This window comes from Corvus moneduloides, chromosome 4, assembly GCF_009650955.1.
Source record: "Corvus moneduloides isolate bCorMon1 chromosome 4, bCorMon1.pri, whole genome shotgun sequence".
NCBI lineage: Eukaryota > Metazoa > Chordata > Aves > Passeriformes > Corvidae > Corvus > Corvus moneduloides.
In genome coordinates, this window is record NC_045479.1 from 43,200,293 (window position 1) to 43,226,083 (window position 25,791).

The 25,791-nt window shown below is 35.7% G+C and overlaps 1 long non-coding RNA gene across 3 annotated transcripts in view; it reads left to right on the top strand.

Moving 5' to 3' along the window:
- The window catches only part of LOC116443162, a 29,200-nt gene extending 11,133 nt beyond the window's left edge, over positions 1–18,067 (top strand). For all 3 annotated transcript variants that reach the window (XR_004239764.1, XR_004239765.1, XR_004239763.1), the window contains one exon: positions 1,316–18,067. This is a non-coding gene — a long non-coding RNA (uncharacterized LOC116443162). The remainder of the gene's footprint in view (positions 1–1,315) is intronic.
- Positions 18,068–25,791: the final 7,724 nt, after the last annotated feature.

Consider the following 25,791-nt stretch of genomic DNA (forward strand, 5'->3'; position numbering starts at 1 on the left):
CCAAGCCTGTTCACTCAGCAGCAGGTGACATTTCAATGACAGTTTGAACAAGTCTCACCATTAGGAAGCATCTTGTTGGTTCTCTCATTATAGCAACACCTGATTTCCTTCATTAGCTAGGAGACTTCTTTTTCAGTACAAATATCCAAGAACTGGCAATAACTTCAGTCCTCTGTTTACTATTAGGTTATAGAAATTGTTTAAAAGGAATTTACTGGGCAAGATATCTACAGCCAGAATACTGATCTTTCTTTTTGTCATACTCACTCATATTCCCAGTAACCTGAGAAGGACGACATTTTCAGTTGTATTGTTAATAAAGGCTACATCTTTGCTTAGTCTTCTTTGATTTATGTAGTTCCTTGCTTTGCTTCCTGAACAGAGAAAACAATGACTAACTTTAAATTAATGGTTTGACTTTTAATTTGAATTACTTTCTGATATGATACATTAATTCTCATCACCAACTGCGGTGTCATAAGTCCTCAGAACCAATTGAGGTGAAGCTGGAAAATCTTATACCTTGCTGGGGTCTGGAGCTATAGCATTAAATTATTGTTTTCTACTGCTTTGCAATCTGAAGGTACTTTAATTTTCCTGCTGTCAGGAAATGATGAAGGCAGGAATGCACTAAAAGCTTTTAGTTCCTTGTAATTAAGACACATTGGTACAGCTGAGTAAATCTGTTTCTCTCTACACACTATCCAGTTCTGGACATCTTTCTGTTTCAATGCTATTCATTTGTCCCCTGTAACACTGTGGTTGATGACAGCACAATGAATCCTTGCCCATTTTTATTTGGTATAGCTGAAACCTGTGTGACCTACATTTGCCCTTAAGACAGATTTCTATACAGAGGTGGTAGAGAAGTAGTCTGAAAATGGAAGAGTTAGATTGTGTATTGTATCAAAATATTATAATTTTTTCAGAACGAGTCACTCCTACTTCACCATCTTGGCATAACTTTCAATAAAAAGCTTGGAGGAACTGTAACATGAATCAATGAATGGAGATAACTGAATTTATGTATAAACCAAAACACTGATACTTAACATCTTCTGAATCACATTTGCTCAAGCAATATATTAAAATTAGCAAAAACGTAACATGGCGAGGTTGTTTCTTTATGAATATCTTATGGTACGTGGCAATCTGGTCTAAAGTGCCTCATTATCTCTATTCATAGGATAGTTTATGAACTTGTTTACCACAGAGAATGAAGAGGTTTCTTGTAAAATTTGTCCTAATTTAGGTGAATGCTAGTGACAAAAAATTACATTATATTTACTACAAAATCCTCCTTCTTTCCTCGCAGGTTTACAAAAATGAAAGCAGCTGAGAAAAGAAAATAAATTGACCTGCAGCATGCAAAAACTGCAATATAAACCAGTTTCTGGAACACTACAGTTTTGCCAGATATTTACAGTTTAAACTTCATTGTAAGATACTCCCTGGAATGCCAATGCTCCCACAATCTCAAAAGGATCTCCTGCTTTAGACTGAGTTTTGACAAGGATACAAGCAGTATGATGCACTTGTTCAGATATCCAGGGAACTGTTTAAATTCTCAACAGTTCTCCAACTATTTAAAATACTTAATATTTTTAATAAAAAAATTCAATATGTGCCTCAGCTTTTAATTTGTGAGCATAGCATGTCATTTACATGAGGGAAACTTGAATTCTCCTAAAAGAAAATAGAAGATTTAGATAAATGTTAAATACTTTCAGTGCCACCTATTGGCTGATAAATTGTTTCAAATGAACATCAGCTTCATAACTGTGGACAAAGTACGTAGGGCTACTTATAGTAATATTTCTAATTCGTACTGAAGGTAAAACCAGCATCAGGGTCTACAATCATATTTGAAGACATTATTCCATCTCAAAGAATTTAAAGTCTAACCACTTTTTTTTTCTTCACAGAAAACAACAAATCCTGGAGGATGCTTCAGACATATTGTGGTGGTATCAATGTTCTAACGCATTTAGAGAATAGGTATGGTGTTGGAAGATGTATGAAGAGGTCAGGAAGTGATTAAAACTTGTCTTTTTAGCCTGGCAATGGGGTTTTACTTGTGTGAACCTATCATCCAATCAGTTTAGCTACAGTTAACTTCTCTGTAAAATTTCAAGTCAAAGACACTCTTCACTGCATCTCAGATCCCATTTCTGGAATATACTGAATTCTGTGGCATCTCTCAGAACTTAGGCCACAGAATTAACTTGCCACATTGATAATTTCATCAGGAATATGAGGAATACCATTCAATTACATGGTTAAATGTAATCTCATGATTGTTTTCTAGAGCAAAATTTGCCATTCTGAACGAATGATGTTTATATATTTTATCATTTTTTTAAATGTGTATGTTTAATAACTCTCCGAATGATCTTGAGTTTAGGATTTTAGGTAAGCTATCTAGAGGCTCTATTTATACAAGGAAAGCTCATTTGTTACATGCATAGTTATGAAGCTTGATATTTCCTTGAAGAAATGATAATTCAAGTTTATAATTATTTCTTTGTTCTAGGAATTCCACCCATAAGAATGATTTATACTTTTTTCCTCTTTATGCTGAGGTTTTTTGTTTGCCTCCCAGATAAGTTATGTCACAATAGGGAGATGGAATTATGGCTCATATTTTCAAAGAACCTAACTGCTTTGAAAACAAGGCTTGATCATAGTGCCCTGTGCCAGAAAGGGACTTAATATCCCATACAGCTCTTTGTATTTGCTGACACTTTTTTAAAGAGAGTCACCTTATCTCTTTGATAAACTAGATATTTTAAATCAGCTGCTTGGGAAAAGAGCAGAGCTACACCTATGCCCAGAGAGTCCAGCCACTACAGACTAAGAATGGTCAGTTCTGTCCTCGGAGAAGGAGTTTAGTTAATTACCTTAGAGCTTACAGTCTGCTTAAGGTGAGCCTCTGAATTCCTTCTATAGTCAAAGACAACCTCTCCAGGTTGGCAGCTTGGAGAGAAATCCTAGTTATAGGACAATGATCCAGAACGGTAAAGTATTTTTACAAGGTGACTATCCTGTATCAGGAGCTATTCAGGGAATGCAGGTGACCTTAAATTTAACACTAAAACTTTTTAGGAGACTGACATTTTGAAATGAATCTTATCCTGACTGTCAAACGTTTCAACTTTGAACAGGTCCTTTGCGAGCATTTCCAATTGTCTCAGTTTCCTACAAAAAAAAGAAAAAATTGCCAGGTCTGTGTTACAAAACTAATCTTGGGATAAAGTTGCCAGCTGGGGGCAGACAGGACAGGACCTTTCTGGCTGAGGTCCCAGAGATCATGGAACTGGCCCTGGCTGTCGAGGTTCACCCTGCCTGGCCCAAGGACAGCCTCCACCATTGCTGTCCTCATAGTGCACTGACACTGTCATTAATTTTGCACTGATTTAATTCATCCTTTCAGGTCTTTTCTACTCCTGGCATTAATTTTTGCTTCTCCTTTCCCCTTATGCCCTCTCGGAATCAGACTGCCCTTTTTTGGCGCTGAAGTGCAGCTAAGCAGCCTGAAGGCTGTGAACTTTTGGCCACAGACTCAGAAGCTGTGACAGAGGCTGAGTCAACAAAATGACTCAAGGCCTGAAACACATCAGAAAAAAGAAAAAATAATCTGTCCCATAGGATTTGAAATAAATTAGGTTTTTAACAAATTACAACAAATCCTTGGCCAAAGGAGAAAAATCCAAGAATGGGAGCAATGTTTTTCTTCAGGCTAACATGGTGAAAATAACATGAGCTTCAGTGCTAAACTATATCCATTGGTGAGGGAAGAATACAAAAGTGCAATACTTATTTAATGACAGAAGAAAATGTCTGACTCAGTGTTCCTCTGAAGCCCAGCTTACTACAATGGTGGTTGTACTTTAATTCCCATATCCAAACCTGAAACTATATAGGCTGAACAGAAACAACCCTCAGCTGTGGAAGATTATTTCCTGGCTAAGGGCAAAATCATATAAGGACATCTAATCTCTAATCTAATGAGTACTAGAAAATAAGTATGGAAGCTCATTTGCAGTACTTCTGATGTTAGAAGCTTTTGCTTATGAGTCACAAGATTTTGGTGTTGTCATATCCAAAACAAAATTTACATTTTAACTAGTGCTCTGGATAAAACCAAATGAGGACTTGGAATGCTATTTCTTAACAGAAAAAAGCCACTCATAACTTACATAGCTTTTTTTTATAAATGTTTTGATTATTAATAGATTAATTTATTTAGCTTAATCAGTCTCTAATTTCCAAAACAGGACAATTTTTCATGTTAAATTTTCAAGCACATATACATCTGTAAATAAATTTTTTTGGAGAGTTGCCCATGGCATCATCCTCATTTTAGTACTTCCCTTTCCCAAACAAACAGAAACCATGTAAGCCCTACCTTTCAGGTGGGTTCTTTACCATTTTTCAGTGTTTATATCATTTGACTTAGAAAGTCATTCCTCCAATCCCATATTCAAATAATTTTTAACAATTTTCTAAGTGAAAAACATGTCATTATTATGATAAATCTCAACTGATGACAACACACTGCACAACTAAATTGTCACTCTAAAAAACTCTTTATTTAACAGGGTTTCTTTGGTCATGATACTTGTTCAAGTATTATGAAGTTCATAATAAATTATCTCCACATGGTATTAACCATGTTCATGTCAAAGACATAGGTCTCAAGTGTGTTGATTTAAAATTTCTACAAAAAATGTTTAGTAGAATCAGTGCCTTGAGAACACAGTAGCAGTATAACTTCAGCACTAATTTGCTGTCACCAAGACTGTGTAAACATATGCACTGAGCTGCTGCTTTCTTTAGATAGTGGTTCTGGGCTGTCTCTCTGCAAAGTACTTAGGTACAGTTCACTCTTTGTTAAAGATCTCTCAAACAACCAGTGTGCTAGTTCGAAATAAAGTAATAAAAATCGAGTAAGACTTCTTTATACCCACCAAACTGCTAATTCTGTGTTCTCCCTGCAGTTCTTCACAAAGATTATTGCTACACAAATTCGGCTCAACTTCAGTGGAATGTCAGGAGGGAAAAAGAGAGAAGTGTGGGTTTATACTGTTGAAGATTCATAACTATGGAATAACCTTGTATGAATCCTATGATTCTATGCTTTTTAGATCCACGTTGTGTCTCCTTTTACTAAAAACGATGATTCTCAATCACAGCCAGGTACTTGTTCTGTATCCAGAACAGTTCTACAATGTCATAGAATCATAGAATCACTGAATGGCCTGGGTTGGAAAGGACCCAAAATTTTATCTAGTTACAAGCCCCTTGCCATGGACAGTCTATCACTGTTTATTAATCAGAGAAAACTATTTTTATATTTATTCCTGAATGTTTTATAAGAGGCAAGTTGGAATTCCAAGTTTTCAGAAATTGGCAAGTGCATAAAGAGTGAACTAGACTTATTTTGAGAGGGTTCTTTTAGTTTTGACTTTAAAAAAGTTAACTAGATTATGGGGTTTAGGTGAAAATGTTATAACTTTATTTCTGTTTTAAGTCAACTGAAACCAGTCTATTTGTTGACGAGCCAAATAATTTATTTGTTTTAGCTTAAGACATAGCAATGTTTGTAGTCCAAAATTATGTTCCCTGGATATCCTTAATGTGATGCTGTTGGTTTGTTAAGTGTATCCCAAGAAGAGATGAGAACAAGAAAAACCTTAGCTATCTTTCATAAAACAGCTAATATGACAGTTTCATGGTATCTAAAAAATGTTTACTACCATTTTAAAAGATTATGTCAGGAAAAAATTCAAATGCATGAGTGTGCTTCTGGACAGCTTGACTGTTATGTCACACAGCTGTGTCACTTACATTTTTTTGTACAGATTTATGCTGTAGAATTCCAAAATAAGCAAGATTCCAGGCCAAATGGATCCAATCTGATAATGCATTCTGAGAGTGGTACAGTTCCTTTAATTCTTGTTTAAAAAGGCTTCTCAGTCTTCTTCTGAGTACCACCAGAGTGACCAGACTCCCTGCTATTACTGAAGTGTCAGGTTGCTTAATATTTGTACCTCATGTTGTCACTAGGATAATGTACCATTTGATGTGCCCACAAGTCTTTAAAGTGGGAATTATTTGGTTATTTAAATAGTAGCTTGTTTTTCTGTGAAAGTTTAATAATGATGACTGTTCTCAAGGAAAAAAAAGAACAATCCCTAAACCCTTAGAGTGACTTAGACTAGCAGCTGGCTTAGTCAATTAGCTTACAGCATCATCTCTACTGTAATGGTGTTCTTCTGGATCTTGACTTTTTTTATGCCTGATTCTGGACAGAAAAATGATAATGTTTGTTTTATTAATTTGTATGACACAGATTACCCATGAAAATTCTCACAAGTAATGCCTTTTTGATGGAAATAGACTCTTCTTGGGTCTTTTCTGAAATACATCTTGGTGTATTGATTTAGCAGTTGAAAAAGACGTGATAAGTCAGCAAAAGGAAAAGCAAGCCCTAGAAAATAAATAAATACATATTAAACACAAATATAATTTCTACCTGAATAGATGCATCATATTTTCAATGTTTTTCAGTGTTTTCCATATAACACTCTAACGTTGTCCTGCTATTAATTCAAAGAAACCCAATGCAAATTGCTTCAAGACAAATAGCAGTATCACTGCATAAGATCAACTTCATATAACTATGTTTTAACGGCCTTAAAGTCAAATATGTCTCAATGCTTCCCTCCACTCTGTGCTCTTTTAGAGAGCAGTTCAGCCAGAATCTGAGTGAATTGACATCTGGAAGTACCTGTCTGCCTATTTGTGTTTGCCTCTCACTTGGGGTTAGGTGAGATGGGGTGCCTTTCCCTCACCTTCTACACTCACTTCAAGGTTATTTGAATGAAGTGAGTATAGGAGAAATTAATGTACCCTCCACATTTTAATAACATATTTTATGGGTAAACACAGTTCTATCTTTTTCTGATATTAGTTATTATTTCTATTTTGTCATTACTCTCCTTAAAACCACTAACCTTTTTAATATTTCCAGTTGAAAAAAAAAAACCCTCTTATACAGTAGATGAGAACCTTATTCCGTTGTAAAGGTGGAAGAAATGCACAAAAGTGCTACATATTCACATTTTTATCAAATAACCGAAAATTTAAAAAAATCTTTTCTTAATTTAATTATAGCAAAAAGATAAAATCGTATTTACTGTTCTTTTACAGCTGACAATTGAATCCCTTGTTGACTAAATTTCTCTACCTAAACAGATCCACAATGACATATTTGGGAATCAGTCTTTTATCATCCACAGTGATGGAGCTTTCACTGTGAAAGCCATGATGATTACTGAAGTACAGCTTGACTCTTTTCAAATTTTGCAATGTCTTGTAAAATAAAGGAAGATTTATTTTATATTTACACATATGCTTTGTAATTATTTAATCAACCAAATCAAAATTTTACAAGTAAAAAACATTTGTCATTTCATTATGCATTGTTTGAGGCTGAAAAGGCATTTGATTATCATAATTGAGTAATGGATATTAGCTACAGTGGTAATCAAAATAAACACAGAGCATTTATATAGCATCTTTTCATGGTCCTTTTCCAAATTATATAATCCATGTACAAACTGCACATGAATAAAGTGCTAAGGTTAAACAAACAAGCCTTTAATGATCAGCAATGGTGAATTCAAGAGGTTTCTTCCAGGCGTATGTCTCAAAGAGTACCTTTAACTGAAAAAGCTAAACATTAGGTTTTGTCAACGTTAAATATTTCTTGTCTCAGTTCTCTAGAGTCTGCAATTTTTTTTTTTAAATATTTAAAAGCTTAACTTATTCACTCCCACTCTACAAGGTGTTCTACAGAATCCTTTCACATACTCAAGAGATGCTTTCCAGTGGTGTGTGATTAGTGTTAAAGTGTACTTGGCCTTGTACACAAACATGAAAGACACGATTATATCAGTCTGGAACTTTGCATTAGAAAAAGCTGGCTTCCTTATGATGGCATTTGTTACACTAGTTGCAGGTGTGCAGGTTTTTTCTCTTTTTATTTCTGATTAAATTGCAATATCAAAATGCCCCATTTAGGAATTCCATTGAAATGATCAAATATAATTTTTTCTGTTTCCAAAACTTTTGTGTAAGAAGCTTCTATATTTCATGTATTTTTAAATAACAAGTAAAAGGGCTGTAATAAAGTTATTCATTCTTATTACCCAGAAACACATTTTCTGATATTCTGTAAATGCTCTGTAACAGTCCCTTCCAGTACTGTTTGAAACAGATAAAATGTTCCTTCCGTTACAGATGAGATCCTGAATCCGTTGCAGAAAGTGGGAACGTTGTGACCTTCACTTGGGCAGGCTTTTCAGATCAGGTTGTTGAATGTTTTGTCTCAAATGCAAACATCAGATACCAAGTAACTATGCTATAGAAGTAAAATTTTATGCAGGCGGAATCTTAATTGAGGGACCTGAGTAAGGTTTAATTCTAGAAATCTGGAGACTGCACAGGGAATAGTTTGAATATTCAAAGATCCAAGTACCAATGGTTTGAATATTTGTAGTATTTCAAGGTTATCATGAAACAGTATTTCTATTGCTTGTTTTGTACCACGTGGTTATGACTATGGAGAAATACTTTTCACTTAGCCTTGTTTTCATGTTAGCAGTATCTCTTTTCTCATTAAGTTTAGTGAAGACGTATAACATGTATAACCATTTTTCTTATATAAAGCTGAAACACTCATTTCTACAAGAGACACTTATATAGCCTGCAGTACATATAAGCCTTGTTAGAGCAGTCTAGGTAATCGTAGTCTTTTGCTGAATTTATGCAAACAGACACGCTACACAGAATGAGAAGAGAGGCTCTTCAGGAAAGCCATTATTGTCTGCAATATTTCTTTTGACCCTTTTTCATTTCAGAAGTGGCATAATCTTGTATTTAATCCCACTGACCCGGGTATTTAAATCCAGTGGACTTTAGGCCATACAAAAATTCTAGGGAGAGGCAGTATCTTCAACATGCCAATGTAAAATAAAGGATAAGATTTCAGGGCTTTTTCACTATGAAACTGAATCAGCCATCAAACAAAAAGAATGGCTCTATGTCTTCTGAGCTAGGTACATTCAAATATTGCTATTTTTACTAGTCTAGTCTTTGGGAACTAGGTAAAATGGTAAATGTCAATTTATTTCCCCCAAATGATTTAAGGAATAGTATACTTGTTTTACTGTATTCAAACACCTCCAGAGAATAGATAGTAATACATTATGGATACCTGGTAAATTCCAGAACACTTTAAAATACATAACCATTGCAATTTGTGAAAACATTTTCTGCCTGTTTGGCCACCTCTATGTAAACTTAATAGTGAAAACCATTAATCCCTATAATGTGGTTACTGTTAATATGTATTTTCACTTTAATCTCAGAAAGTCAGAAAAAAAAAAGGTTTTAGGTTATTTGAAGAATTTAGAGCAGTGGCAGATAATCTGTAATTTGAAAGAAGAAGAGCTGGATGTAAAGAAGTGGTAAAGTTTTGCCCTTACTTTCCTGATTCCAGTTTAGGGTTGGGGGGGGGGTGGGGGTTTTGTGACATTCAAAATGAAAATATGTACCTTCTTGCAATAGGTGTTATGCTATACTGGACTCCTTGTAAAAGTGCAATTAAGGAGGAATTTGAAGAAGAGGGAACTTCTCAAGCTGGCTCTCAATGCTAATAATTGAGGAAGTTAATGGAAAGGTCTCCAAGAGTGTAGGTGTAGCTTTGTGCTCTTAATAACTCTAGGTGTACCTGGTCCTATTGCTGTATTTGAGGAAATATTTCTCAGAAGTCACTTACGCTATTCTAGGTTTCACATCAGGACGTTTTGCAGTTTTGTGGCTGAATCTTAAATAAGTTTAAAAAATAAAAAATTTGGCTTGTGCTGTATCTTGCCTACTGTACACTACTGTGGCATACATTTTGAAGTAGCATCATAACTGGCAGATCTTTCCATCATTTTGACTGGTTAATGAAATATTTTTCTCAAATTCCCACAAGTAAATAATGAACACTGTGATTTACATGCATATATGCACTTTTGTCGTGGATATTAGACAGTAATACAGAATTCATGGTTTATCTGTCACAGTCCTTGCAATACAGCACTTCTTCCATGAAGGATCTATTAGTCAGACTAATTCAATTCTGTCCATTCCTGCTGTCCAAAACATTATAACTCCCCTTGACAGAGGTGTGTTCTGATGCCAAAATTTTGTCAATCTCCTTTTCTGTTCAGTAATTGAAACCTGACACACTTTGCATGCCTTCAATGCCATTAACTGTTGTTTTAATTCTAGGTAATGACTGGGTCATTCAAGATAAAGCTTTTTACAAGGCTGATTATTTTAAAATAAATTTAAATATTATACACAGTATCTTTCCAAAACACTTGAGATTAATGAAGGGTCTTAGTAGCATAACTGACAGTTTTAGTTATTTGACCTCTATATTAAATATAATGACATCTGCAGAAATTTCTGTGTCAGAGCCATGAGTGCACCAAGATACTGGTGAAGTACCCTGGCAAATCTCCCCTGAGGCCTTTACCCATGCATCCTCTGCTCTCTGACTTGGGGGCTGCATCAATCTCAGACTCTTGCCCTTCTTGGTCCTTCCTGAGTTATGATGTAGGTTTGCTGCCTCTGGCCCTGCCATTCAGGCAGAGATTTGTAAATGGGTCTCTTCTGTGCTGTGTGGTAGCTCTAAGCTCTGAGGTGTTGGAATGAGACTTTCCTTTTCATCTGAAGAAAGATGGACCTACCCCCTGAAGAGGGTTTGCAGTTCAGAGCAAGGGGGATGCAAATCTAACCAGTAGTTATTAAGACTCAAGTCTCTTCTGAAGTGGTTTCTTTTCAACTAATAATTTAGCTTGTTCTATTCCCTAGAAGTCTGTTTCTGAACCACCCAGTATTGAGCATATTCTTCAATGAGTAAGAGGTGGAAATTTATTTCTATCCTGCCTAAGAGTATTTCATCCCCCCACCACTACATGCCCTAAAAGCTGCCAGCAGAAGTGGGTGGAGAGGTATCTTTTTCTTGTGTAGCATTAAGCAAAATAGGAAAAACAGAATCTGTTGCATATAAATTGCTTAAATAATTGGATGTGGTAAATTCACCTGAATACTAAATACTGCATTACACAGTTTTCCATAGAGAAAGAAAGTCTGTGAATCAAATGTATGATTTCCAAGCTTAAGCTCTTCTCATTATCCTGCAGCTTCTTTTTTCTTTGCAATACTATTTCACACTAAGCCATGGAAATATTAAGAATTGTGCATTGTTCTTACAGAAATTTTTCCCAAAGCCTAACAGTACTAGAGGAAGATGAGAAGTGCGCATGCCTACTTCTTGTCTATAAAGATTAAATAATCAGGGCCATTATTCAAGTTTATCTTCTCTTCATTCTGAACAGTGGTCATTTGGCAGTATTTACAAACATTGTGACTTGTGTGCCAAGTAAGGATCTGTAACTGTCACTGAATTCAACTGCTTTCACTGTGCTTCTACTTATAATGGATCACATTCAGAAAAGTAGAGGCAATGACTTATGCTGTTCATAGAGGGATTTAAAATACAAATACATTTGGCTACTTGCTGACCCTCCTGAAGGACACTGTAATGGTGAAGAATTAACAGAGGAAAATCTCTCAGCAAAGTGAAAGGTAGAAATGAGTGCTTTTCTATCACCAAAACCCATGCTATTGTCCAGGCCAGGAGGTTAGCTTATAAAATGGTTCCTTGAAGAAAATAAGTACTTTCATCACCAATAATACCTATGGATATTTCTCTCTCTCTTCTTACTAGCAAGGGAAAATCCTACATCATAATTTGCTACCCAAATTTGTCCTAGTGTGAAGTAACTTCATACTGCATGACAAGCAGGTATATTAGCAGCCCCCGGAGAAAACTTGTTCTCAAAATGCTACATACATTTTCAAAGATATCTTTGTTCTTGTGGCCACAAAGATGGCAGTTAACCATGACCAGGCTACAAAATATTAAAGAATTTGTAGACCTGGAACTGAATGTCAGGAGAATACTATGAATTCAAATACTGGTATCACTAAACTAATTTCCTTAACACTGATATCTTTAGCCTTAAAAAGCAAAGAACCATTGTTTGTATATTTGCAGTATTTTGATCCTGGATTGCAGTGGGAAAAAAAAAAGTAAGAAACAGTTGTTTTCCAATAGAAGAATGTCAAAAATTTATGTTTAAAATAAGCTCTAGTTCCTAGTACTGTGGAATAGGCATCACTGTCTTGTACAAAGTTAACATTAGTTCTGAAGTTTGTTTTTTAAATGTGCTTACAAAATTAGTCAGAAATTTGACAGTTGTGTGCATACAAAATAAAGTGAAGTTCGATTATATAGGGGAGTTGCTTCAGGCAAGCCTTGACATTTTTTTTTCTATGCCTAGCAACATTTCATCAGAATTATATGTTATGATATAATTTTATCTATTTATGTTATGTACCTATGAAATTTTCACATTGTAGAAGGTTTTTTTAGTGAGTGTAATCAAAATAAGTCAAGAAATAGTCCTTTCTCAAGAAATGAAAAAGGTGTCCTAGGGATTCATAGCTGTCTAAATTTTGGAAAGTTATTATTAGTATAGCCTTTTCTCCAAAGTGGAACATCATTCATACAAATAACTTAGGTACGTTCATCCGAATGTGCCTTACTAAGAAAAAGTAATGGCTTATTATCATGTCTTCTGGTCTTCAGCAACATATGAGATTATACAACCAGCAGAAAGGATCACATGAGTTTCTAAATTTTCTTCTTTCTCTTAAATGACATAGTGTAAAATGTGAGGCAGAGTATGTGAGGCAGAAAAAATTTAGAGTTATATGGGTTACATTGTGTGGATGACAGCTTACAGGTGACTGCAAAGTGCACCCACATATGAATGCACCTGTATCCATTAACAAAGTGCTCTGAAAAAATGCTTATTTAGGAACAATATGATGTTTATACCACATAGTTTACTGGTTTAATGTGATACATTGCAGGTATATATTGTTTACTTCAAGACACAACCAAACACTACGTTGTTCCTTCGTGTCACAGGGAGCACACATTTAGGCAGGACCCTTGGCAATCTTCTACTGTAATCTGTTCCCAAGCAGGATTTTATGTGGCTATGTTGCTACAGCCCCAGTTTGAACATGGCTGGAACATTTCCCAGATGAGAGGGAAAGAATGTCATAGCCAGAATTACGATCTGCCTAGCAGACACAAAAATAATTGTACACAAGTGTATACATGTGAGGCCTTTACTAGGTCCAGATTTTGTCTCACTTATTTATATAAACGCCAGATCTATGGCCAGGCAGTGTCGGTGTCTGTTGGGTATTCCCCCCATCCCACTTAAAGTGCCATCTGCTGTTTCATATATCTGCCAAGTGTATGGATTAAGTCTGCTGTTTCCCATTTATGTCACGTTATTAATAATGGTAATGAATGTTTGCTAAATGATAGTTGCACAGGCTGTAGTTGTAAAATTCATGGTCACACATTCTTGTCCTTTCCTTATTTGTCTTATGAGTGCCAGAACTCTGGACATACTTTTCAATTCTCAAATATTTATTTCTCCTGATGATCCCTTCTAATATTCCAACAAATCATAGGGCTTTAAAAAATATTACTCCCTGATTCTATGAACTGACTGCATGTACATACCCATGCATTTTCAACCTATGCAGGCAGTGGGTACAGAAAAATAACCAGCTTTAAATGCAGTAAGGAATAATCTGGTAGGGTTCCCCTGTTTCACATATGATTTGAAGAAGCCCATCTTTTCACAATCCCAGCAGTAAAGATAGTAAAAAAAGAGACCTTCTCCATACCTGTCCTGGTATCAAATTTATTGACACATTTTGATAAACAGTGTGCAGCATGTTTTGGTATTTTAAAACATGATAAAATGCAATTAATTTAATTTTTAAAAGCCTCACACAAGGATATTTTTTTCCCTTTCAATAGATCTTCCTTTTTAATGCCCGAGCTCTGAAGACTCTTACATCTATAACATAAATGAAGGAAGTTTCAAAGGGACATCCCATATGTAATTTTTATGATATGTAATTCAATTTCACTGTAACTGTGGATACTTATGATGGTTGCATGATATACACTTCACATATTTATTGTGATTATTTTTCCACTGAAATCTGATATCAGACTTCTGTAGTGGGACAGTGCAGAGTAATCAGAAGTAATCATGTTTTCCCCATCAAAACTGTCTCTCCCAATATTCCCACGTGTGTATAAAGAGCCACTTAATCACGAACTCTAATATGTTTGTTGGCAATTTCATTTTTTGTTTCACCTTGAGAACTACAGTGAGGTCAACATGCTTGAGTACAGTTTTATACTCTGCTATAATAACTTGAATATTTTTAAACCTACATCCATATGAGGTCAGTGCAAACTGTAAATATGTCTGTCGTTGGACCAATAGTCTTGATTTTGTCCTTGTTTTCTGACAGTTCTAGTAGCTTGTAATAAACTTTTGGATAGGATTTAGTAGCTAAAGCAGACTTAACTAAGACCAGGTCACTAAAATCAAAACCACAGGAATGAAAAATGGTGGTAACTTCTGCTTAGCCTTGGAGGTGTCACAGGTCCATGCAAGATTTTCTTTTCATATGCAGGACTTTGAAGTATTCAGGAAATTATCAGGAAGTTATCCATCCATTAATTAATTAATTAATTCTCCTCAGTTTTGCCTAGCAAGCTTTAATCTAGTAGCTGTTCCCAGGGCATGCCTTACGCATTTCCACATAGAATCCTAGGATTGTCTGAGTTGGAAAGGACCTTAAATATCATCCTCAACTTCTCTGAACTACCTGTTCCATTGCCTCACCACTCTTACAGCAAAGATTTTTTCCTAAGATCTAATCTGAATCTCTCCTCTTTTAGTTTGAAACTATTTCCTTTTGTCCTGTCACAATCCGGCCTTGTAAAATGGTGTGAGAGGATGCTGCACAGATGGAGGGATACGTGTTTGGCCAGACTACCTGAATTCACGTTCCTCTTTGGACCTCATTGTAAATTGCCCTGTTAGGCTGGAAAATACCTGTAAAAGAGGGGGTCTTGTTGAAAGCAAAGAGAAAATGCTGAATTTCACTGGTCAGGCTGGTTTCAGAGCTACATGTATTAGAAAAATACTGAAAAATATCACCATATCCCAGAAGAGGAAACACATGGGGCTAAAAATAATGATTCTCCTCCTCCTGCCCTTTGCCCTATGTGCTCTTCTTTCCAAGGCAGCACACCATGGCAGCAGGTGGAGGAGGGAATGAACACAACCACAAAACAGCCATGAGAATGAGCATTGGTGTAAAAGCCACAGAAGGCAGAAGTCTACCTCTCACCATCTAAAATGTGAGACCCCCACTGCCCTTGATGAAAGGTTACACTTTTACCCCCAGGAGGGTGCTGCAAAATAACAAGAAATTTTTCCATGTATTCAAGAGAGAGAATGAGGGTCGATGACTTGTCTTTGATTTTCTTGTTGAGCTGTGCTCAGTGACAGCTACAGATGATTGCATGCTGCTAGGTCCTCTCTCACTGTATGTCTGCTTTAAACTTTTTCCTAAAGCACCTGGAATCCCTTTGGGATCTACTGGGGAGAATAAATGCCTATTTTTGGACTCCAAATCACATTTTGAATCTGTCATTCTTCCTTTTTTTCTCATAAGGGATGCTTACAAACTGACACAATGCCCTGACTTTGGTTTTCTTTTTTTTTTTTTAAACCAATGGAAACAATGTATATGACTAGTTAAAACTACAAGAAAGCCAAATAATAAAGGTGGTCTAGCTTTTATCTGTCTGTTTCTTTACATATGAAGTGCACTCAGAAATATTTTTGGGTGTTGTTTTCAGTGTACAAGTTCTTTCAGACAGCTAAGGAATAATATAAAATTACTTAGTGTCCAGAGGAAAAAAAATATACATCTATCATAATTCTGAACCTTTAAGATAGCTAAAAAATAATATAAAATTGCTTCATGTCCAAATAAAAAATTATACATATATCATACTTAATTCCAAATATTTAAAAAGCATTAAAAATTCAGATTTGGAACCTGGGTCTTGTTTTCTTATTTTGGATAATGACAATGCTAGCCTTCTAAATGTGATTCTCCTTGTGTAATATACATACATATACATATGTCAAGTCACAGAATGGTGATTTGTAAAGTAAATAGCAATACATTCTACTTTTTACTGCTCTCCACTTGAAAACTGTATTGACTTGCTAATTGAGTGTCTTCTGCATAAGACTTTAAAATTGGAAGTGAGCTCAAACATTTGAAACTTCTCAGACTTGAATCTTAACTCAGGTCTATTTCATACAGTTTATCTCACTGGAAATTAATACTTGTTTTTTAAAAGTATGTTTTTCACGTCCCAGTGTTCATACTCCCAATTATTCTAATTGTTTGAATTCAGTTCTTTATTATAAGAATGTCTACAGTGAGTACATTGAATAGAGCATAAAGCCATTTTTACTTTTGCATGTGAATATAGCTCTTGTTTCTACAATTACTCTACATATTCTACTTAATTTGCAAGATATAGTAGGAAGGTTAGTTTGGTTGGCCCATTTGTCACCATTATAGTCATCCTAAACAATAGTTAATTTATGCTATGTATTTCTAGAGTAGAAAAAGAGATAAACTATGCAAGATGACCATATAATCATATTCAAGGATATTGGTAATGTAAATGCTTCAGCATGAAAATCTTAATTAGCTTTCAAACAGGCACACAAGGAGAGGATGATGGTGAAGACAGCTGTAAACAGTTCTCAAAAAAGAGAAAAAGAAAAAAAAAAGAGAAAACCATGCTCTCAGTCTAAAAAGGGAACAGAATTTTCCAATTGTATCATTTTGTCCATAGAGAGCTATTTCACAACATAGTTAAAGAATTATATCCACTCAGACTTGCTAGCTATATCAACGCCTATGTTCCTTTACTCATTTTTGATAGCTAGGGTCTGACAGCAAGTCTCCATACTGAGACTCTTCCTACGACTTCAGGTTTTCTTAATCTCCTTGTATGATCTCTGATGTGGGCCCAATGCATGTAAAAATGTGGTCCACATGTTTTTAAGTTCTCTTTACAAAATTATTACTACAAAACAAACAAATTCTATTTAATAGATTCTGAGAAATATAAATACCAACCCCCCCTGCCCATCTAACAACTTTATTTTTACAAAGGCATCATCATCCTTCAAATAAGTTTGCAAGAGCATTTCTCGTAGAGAAAGAAAGTGGTAGAAATGGCAGGTGCTGTATGGGTGGTGAAGCAGAAGTTACAGGCTTTCATGCTGTCTTCATCTGGTCAATTTTAAAATGGCAAATACTATCGAACAGGTTTTCCATCAAACTTTAGCAGCTGTGAAACAATGAATACAGAAAGCACACCTGCCATGTTTTTCATCACCCGATTTGGCTCTTGGCTCCCACCTGGATCTGTGGCACAAATTCTTGTCCTTGAAAGCAAGTCATGCTTACTGCTATTGTGGGCCCTATCCACCAGACAAGTCTATCTGTGCATATGGTCCTAAGAAGCTGGTGTCTAAAAGCAGCAACCCAGAAAGAAAAGTACAGGTCATTTAACCCATCAGATATAGCTTTCACTGGCACTTGTATTAAGGTAGAATATTCTCACAAATTATTTCAGTGTCTCTACCAGTGTATCTCTTCTGCTTGCCTTTCTCTTTTAATTTCCTCTTCTCAGCATCAGTTTGACAAATGTTTGGTAGGTCCTTTCTGTGCCAATGAGTCATTCACTGCAGAATTACTCTGCTTCTGTTTGCTTTCAACTGGGCTCCACTCCAGATACATGGAAATATGTTCCTTTGATGCAATAACGATTTTTTTTTTTCTGGATATCTTGTTTGAACTATTGGCCATTTGTTTTCTCCTGATTTCTGGATAAATCTACCTCATAGCTAAGGTAACCAACAAGAATTTATCATGCCTAATGGTGAGACAATAAGGCTCAGCATACTAAAACAGAAGCAGATGCTACTTCTGCAATGCTCATACTTTGCTGGCACACTGGCTGATTACGATCTGACTCTGCCCTATTCCAACTTCCCGTTGCCAGCCCAGAAAGTACCAAGTGTGTTTCACCTCTTTATCAGTTACAGAATATATGAAATACAGTCTGTATATCTAGTTTTGTGAATGAATCTATTGCAAAGGTTCAGGACTAAAGTTAACAGAAGACCCTTAGAAGTTTTAGGGTAAGCCATATCATTCAGTGTAAACATTTCTTTGATGAATTCTCCTTACATGTGGAAAACTTATACCAGGGTTTATAATTTATTGCACAGGAAATGATTAAAAGTATTGCCACAGTTTTCAAAGAGTTTCAAAGAAAAATAGCAGGGTTTCAAAGATGCCACAAAGACCCATCTTATTTATTAATCATGGTCATTGGTTTAACATCCTAGTTTCCTTTTCCAGCTTTCAGAATTTTGAAATTAAATGTCCCTAATCAGTTTAAAGCTCATATTGTTGTCTCACCCTGGAAAATGGTAGTTTAAGATTTTTTTTAATGACTAACTGTTAGCACAACATAGAGTATGTAGCACTTGCTTTCGGAAAGGTGATGACAGGAGTCCATTGTTGGATCTTGAGTAAAATTTTGCTCAGAATACCAGTATAACTTTCAAATTAATCTCGAAATTCTGTATTTATCTATTTACCACATGTTGCTTTAATTTCCAAGTTAGTTTTACTTAGAAAAACCTTGATTTTTTTCTGGAGAAAATTAAGCTAGAATCTATTCTCATGTTGTAATTTACTATCTTTCCTTTTCTCTTGCATAATACGTTTGAATGATATAAACAACCCAAGAAAATAAATAAGAAGCCCAAGAACGTGATTTATGCTGACAATTTTCTTCCTGAAAAACACAGAAGAAAGGACTATGCTAAGCAACCTGTTTCATTCTCTTCTTCAATTCTTTTTGTTTTTCACTGTACCATCTTTTGGCTCTCTGTCAACAGCTCCAGCTTCCAGGTGACTTTTGCAATTGCAGATAGCTCTGGTGTTTGTGTAGTTCTTTATTTATGCCTATCAGATGGAGAAACAGGTAAAATGAAGAAAGAGTTAGTCCCTGTTCCCTCTGTTTCTGACTTATCTGTACATCCTATTAAAAAGCATTACAGAAAGCTGACTGAATCACAGGAAATGGCGCAGGGTTTATAAAATCAGAAGTATATTTTCTGCATTAATTCATGCAAATGATTCATGACAGAAAGAGAAAATAAGTAGTTTGACTTTCTCTTCTCAGAATGTTTTTATTTTCCCTTTCCATAAAATGTTTTAGTATCTTTTAATTTAATTTTAGATTTACTCTCAGATACAGGAACATACCTACACTGTGGCTCTGCTCCAGGACTTAAATATGACCTTCACAACTGCTCCCCACTCTTGCCTTTCTTCCTCACTCTCTGCTTTGGAAAGAATTCTAGATAGATGGCCCAGAAGACAGTTTCTGTGCCTGCCAAGAAGCTCCCTAACTGAAGAGATCAGAAGACCAGGACAGGGCAACACACTGCGAGGCATGGCTGTCTGTGCAAGTGTTGCCCCCATCTTTCATTGATCAGATACATTCAATACAGACTTTGCTCTTGCCCCTTGTCTGTTCTCCATACTGTACAAACATTGTGATTTCTTTCCTGTGGAGTGGAACCCATGTAAAAATAGACATGAAAAGATGGTCATGACATCCGTGCCTTCATCGGTCTAATAACAATTTGGCTGCTCAGGTTGTTGTACCTGGACCGGATCATTCTTGAGTTTGAAGAATATGGAAATAGAAATATTCTTGAATTTTTCTCTCAAGTTAGTATTTTTTCAAGCAAGATTTGGTCTTTAAGTACAAGACTGATAAAAACTGGAGTGATCCTGTGGTGTATTGCCTGACAGTTCAATTCATGCAGTGTTTGATTCACTGTTTCTCAATCCATGCAAGAAAAGTTTGTCAATTCAATGAATGACGTGCAATAGTTTTAAGTCAGACATATTCAGTGATACTTCAAAAATGAATATATTGGGTAAATCTATTATTGCAACTTTTAATTTTTTTTTAGTATGACTTCATATCCACATGACTTCCTTCTATAGGAGGACAATGATTGTGTGTTGTGTCACAGTTATTTTATAGAAGCTGTAACATTCATTTAAAAGTAAAAGGTAATCCCTAGTAAGTCCTCTGCTGTGGTCTGCCATGACCACTGCTTTGGAAATATTTTTCTAATAAAATACACCCTAATTTTTTTTGCCTTAATAAGATTGTTCTCAATGCAAAAGATGGTGATTAAAATTCCATATCTGAAGAGTGCATATAAATGGCTATTTATCTTTTTGGTCTATTGCATACTGTAGTGAAATTAGATAAAAAGGTGGAAAAAAAATGCAGCCAGTTTATTTTTTCATAAAGCTGCTGGGAGATGCTGACATGCAAAGGATATGTTCCAGGAGTTGTGCCAAGGAAGCAGCTAGCTGATGTGAGTGATGATGATGCAAAGACTTGGAAGGAAGAACAGATCATAAAATAAAGAAAATAATCAAGGGAAAGAATTAGATTGTAGGACTGCTTGTGGGTCTTTGCTTCTTCATGTCAGTTTCACAAAAGGAAATAACTGGTATAAGAAGAAACACTTACGAGCTGAAATGAAATGTGAATCTGAAGGCCAAAACGCTCAGTTTGTAAGTAGTTTTACTGTTTCAAAATGACTGCAGCTGTTCTAACTTAGCAGCATTTGTTACTACAGAGCAACATTATTGTGTTTTATAACTTCTGGTTCCCGTCAATACAGATCATTTTCCTAGCTGTGTAAATATTCATTAGCAAAACTCAGCCCGCTCCATATTCCTTGTTGCCCCAAAAAGACTCAAAAGGAAACTAAAGACTATAACTTCTTTAACCCTGAGGATGTAAATTAGTTTGGTTTTCTTTCAATTAAGCAGTTTAAATGATAGTTGATATTAACAATTGTCTTCTTCAGCAACAAATCACAGCACATAAACAAACAATGCACTTACTGAAGACAGATGAAAGGTCACAACACCTTTTAAACAGAAGTATTGAGTCCAAAATGTGCAGCCAATTATCTGGATGATTTTCTCTTAAAATTGACAATTATTCGTAGTAGAAACTGAGCTGACAGAATAATCAGAATAAAAATGGCAATAACATTGTGGCAAATGCAGCCTGTATGAGAAAAAAATCTATCAATATTTTCTACTTAGCATTCTTGAAGTATTTAATATCTGCTTATGAAGAAATGTGTGTCTTACAGAATTATGATACTCCAGTAAAACATTCTTCACCAGTAAAGAATCAATGTTATCCCTCATTACTATACAGTAAAGTCAGCTCACAGCACCACTCTGCAGTAAGAAAGTACCGTTGTCTTGTTTTACAGGGAAAAAAGATTAAATATTTGGCTGAGATCACACCGTCAGTCTGCAGCAGTACCCACAATTCTTGGATCCTGATGTAATCTGCTGCTCTGCTGCTTTGAATTCCCAAGTCAAAAAACAGAAAAAACCCCAACAAAACAATGCCAAAGAATCCTGCATCTTATGCAGTGGTTGTAGGGCCACTAGTAGCTAGTTGATTTTTTAATTCCACTTAAATCAAGATTACAAATAAATCTGCCTCTAAAAATCTATAAACAACTTAAAGGCTGGTTTATAGTTTCTCTTTTGCCATTCTACTGTATATCAAGGGGCATTACAAATACTCATTGACTGCACATTTTAACTGTTTTGTAAGTTTTTTGCACGATTTAATTCTGTATGCAATTTTAAGAGTTAGCAGCCTAAAGACTCATAAAACTCCTGACCATATGTTCTCTTGCTCTTCAGCTTTTAGTATAAAATTCAAAGTATGCATTTTAAAAATATCTTTAGACTCCTAAACAAATGTTGTTGCTAAGATATGAATAGGCCATGAAAACATTGTTAAAACTGTCTAACATTTTCATTGCAACAGAGACACAGCAGTGAAATAGCAGAAGAGAAGAAAAAAGAAATCTACTTTCCTTTACTTATGCACCACTTATTTTCCCAATTTTAACACCATTATGTACTAGAGTTGTATCACATTTCATAAAATAAATAGCCTGAAACTCAGTCCGGTCTTTGAAGGGAATCAACAACTAAAATCTAAAAGCAGTAAGAAGCTTGATAATAATTCAAGCTTTCTTATTTTTCTTCTTTATTGAACCACTCCTTGGCACAATGTTCTATGCCGCTGACACATGCATTTCATAAATTCAATGTCCAAATCACTCAGTGCTTTCAAAGACAACATAGTTTTATAATATATCTATATATATATATAATGAAGGAATTGTTCAGAACACATTCTAGCTTACAACATCCATATTTTCTAGAGATTCCATTTATTTTCTACCTATATTTTTCTCAAAGAAACCCATGTAGTAAAGACTTATGGTGTTGGAAGTTCTTTCATACTAAGTTAACTGACCACAAACCCCATCCCCATCTCCCTGTGCCATTGGGAGGAGGAGGTACAGCCTGGGAAGGAGGGAGGGGTGGGGGAAGGTGTTCTTAAGAATTATTCCATACCTCCAAGATAAATTACAGCAAACTAACTTTCACATTGGATGATCTCAGACAGGAATGTTGTGATAAAGTAGAAGGAAAAAAAAGGAAGGATTTTGAACAAATAACAATGCTTTCTTTTCAACAATGTGCAAATCTCAGATTTACTGTTCTTGCTTGTATCCTATTCTCTGAATGGACCGCTGAAAATGGTGATCATTTCCTACTTCATTTGAGAATTCTTGAGTTATCCTGTTCTAAGGACCTCCTGAAAAAATTTTTGAACAACCACCTAAACATTGAGAATCTGGCTATCACTGCAAAAAGAACATCAGTCCTCATATTACCTTTATTCTGAATAATTAAAATTCTCAAGTCAAGTTTGTTGCAAAATTGTATAGTTTTCTCTCCTGGAAGGTACTGCACCCCTTCCCTTATGGGGAACTTATTCTTTTAGTCATGAAGAATTTTGAGCAGTCTTCATGAGATTGATTAGTTTCCTCCAGATCTTGTCATGAGGTTCAGCAGGTCTGCACTGACCAGAAGGGGAAATGCCACAAGAATAATTCACACTGACAGGCTCTGGAAATCTCCATAAGGAGCAAAGCAACAAAGTAGTAACTGCAAACAGGGACGACCAGGCATCCAGCTCTTTAACTGGCTGCTGACTTCTGTGTTCAACAGTGCAGACATGCTGTAATGCCTGGAATGAGGCGTTCCCAGGCTGTATTAAGATTTGGAAATCAGCTGGCAGCACCTGTTCAAACAAAGGCCCTCAGACTACTTTGGTTTTGCAAAGTCTCTCGCTTAATTCTCTTTCCCTGAGCCTATTCCGGCTCCTGGACATTATAACTGGAAGTTGCTTCATTTAATTCCCTGTCCTCAGAAGAGAAAACCATGGGGACAATTTTGACTCAGATAATGCCGCTTGAGGGGCACACATGTTAATTTATATTTTTTTATTCAAGATTCAGTATTACAGTTGAAGTAAAACCTCTAAAAAAATCCAGTATTTTAGACTTCTGTAATGTATTTTTTGATGATTTATACATATCCCAATATCAGTCTCAGAGAAGGACAGATTTTTTTTTACTTTTTGAAGTCTGTATGAACTGAAAGCTTGTGAGAGAACAAGAGGGGGAAAACTTCATCACTCTTATCAGATGGTAGACTGCCCATTTGGCATTCTGCCTGGAAACTTGCAAACTCAATTAAATGCACATATGGTCCATAGCAGGCAGAATCAGTCCTTGCCAACACACATCCCTCTTACAGGACTTCCAAACTGTACCCACGCTAGATAGCTTTTTCCACATAGATGATTTTTTCCACTTCTCCAGCAGCATCAGCTCAGCATATTGTCTTCTCCACTCTGGAAGGATACAGGGAAGAATGCCAAGATGAACATCAGTTTGAACTCCACAGGGGTGATTTTTCTATTGAGGAGTTTTGTTGAGGAAGACAGGTATGTAGATACCTAGATTTAATGAGCAGTGCTGGTAGAATTAATAAATCTCCTCAATACTCCCTGAAGCAGCTGCTCTATTTTGAAATAATGAGCATATGGTTTCATTATATTTCATTGATTTGATCCCCTTCAGCTAAAGAAATATTTCAGGGGAATGCAAACAACGTACAGAATTTCTGCATATTTCTCACTCCTTTTATTTTTCCTGGCTAAACAGAAAGCTGACTAGCATGCAAAAAGGAAGACCCAGAGGCAGCATTCACATTCCTTAATAGGGGTTGTGTGAGGGGTGATGGGGCCTCCAACAATAACGAGGGCTTGTGTGTGCCTTGAAGCTGCAGTGCTGGGAGGTTTCCTTAGAGGTTCTGTTTCTGTGAAAGAAACTGTCTGAAAGAAACAAGCTCAAGCTGGACTAACACAACCTATAAGCTGTATTCTATATTTAAAATTTCCCTTTAGGGGCTCGGGATGGGCAGGAAGGAGGCTGATAAAATATCAAAGCAGCTTGTTGATCTAAAATATTAAAAATTTATAGAAAGAAAGGAAGTTATGAGTTAATTTTCAATTGTTTACAAGAACAAACCTTTCAAAGCACAGCAAAACACGTTTTACTTTCTTAGTTGCTAGAGCCATTTCCCTGCCCAACTGTTTAGAGGGGAAACTGTATTCAATACTTTGTCCACTGTGCATCCTGCTGCTGACGTCAGAAAACCAAAATCTGGAGTGAAAGTCATTTGCAATTTTTTTTATAAGATCCTTCTAGAAACTGATTTTGAGCAGCTGCAAGCTCGTAGGCTATCCTTTTAAAGGAGTCAGAATAAATAAAGAAAATTTACATATGTTTTCATTAGGTAACTGGATAATCTTGGCACCTCTGGTGCCTGGAGGGCAGTACCATTCCTGGAAAGTTTGGTGACTGAGAGGGAGGTACCATGTTCTTTAGGTCAACTGTGAGGAAGATGTACATTCTGCTTCTGGTTTCTTAACCCTCTTCCCTATTCATTGCCATTACATTATTCTGCAATATATGTATGTTAATTTGTTCTATCTTTATATTTAACCTGTCTGTTAAATATGAATATATATATATATAATATATATATTTGTGCCATATATGTGTACAGATATAGTGTATACATTACAGTTTTTTGTGAACAGCAAATCATGTAGTAACAGTCGATGAGATTCTGTTTTTTTATCTGAAAAAATGATACCATATTGCTGAAAGTACTTCAGTTTTCCTTTTTTATTTAAATAAAATCTGGTTTTAAGAATCCCTTTGAGACTTTTAGGCATTTTCCCATGTTGGTATTTTAGAAGAAAAAGAATCCATATATTTTTTAATGCAGCAGGAGCTTTCTGACCTGCCTTAAACACCTAGTGTTGTATCAGGTAATTTTTGAAATTGTGAAACAAACCAGAAGGATTCAGTTCTGGTCTTTGCCACATTTGAACAAATAATGCCCAATTGTAGATTCAGGCCTACAAAATACAAGACCAAAAGGAAGCCCATGGTGGTACTTTTCATATACAAGAATTCTATGCTTCTTAGGACAAGAAGCAGTATTTTTCAATTTCCTTCCAGCAGAAATAAAAATGGTCTGTGTTTTGATGGATTGCAAATTGATACTAGGATCCATCAAAACCATCTTTTTCTC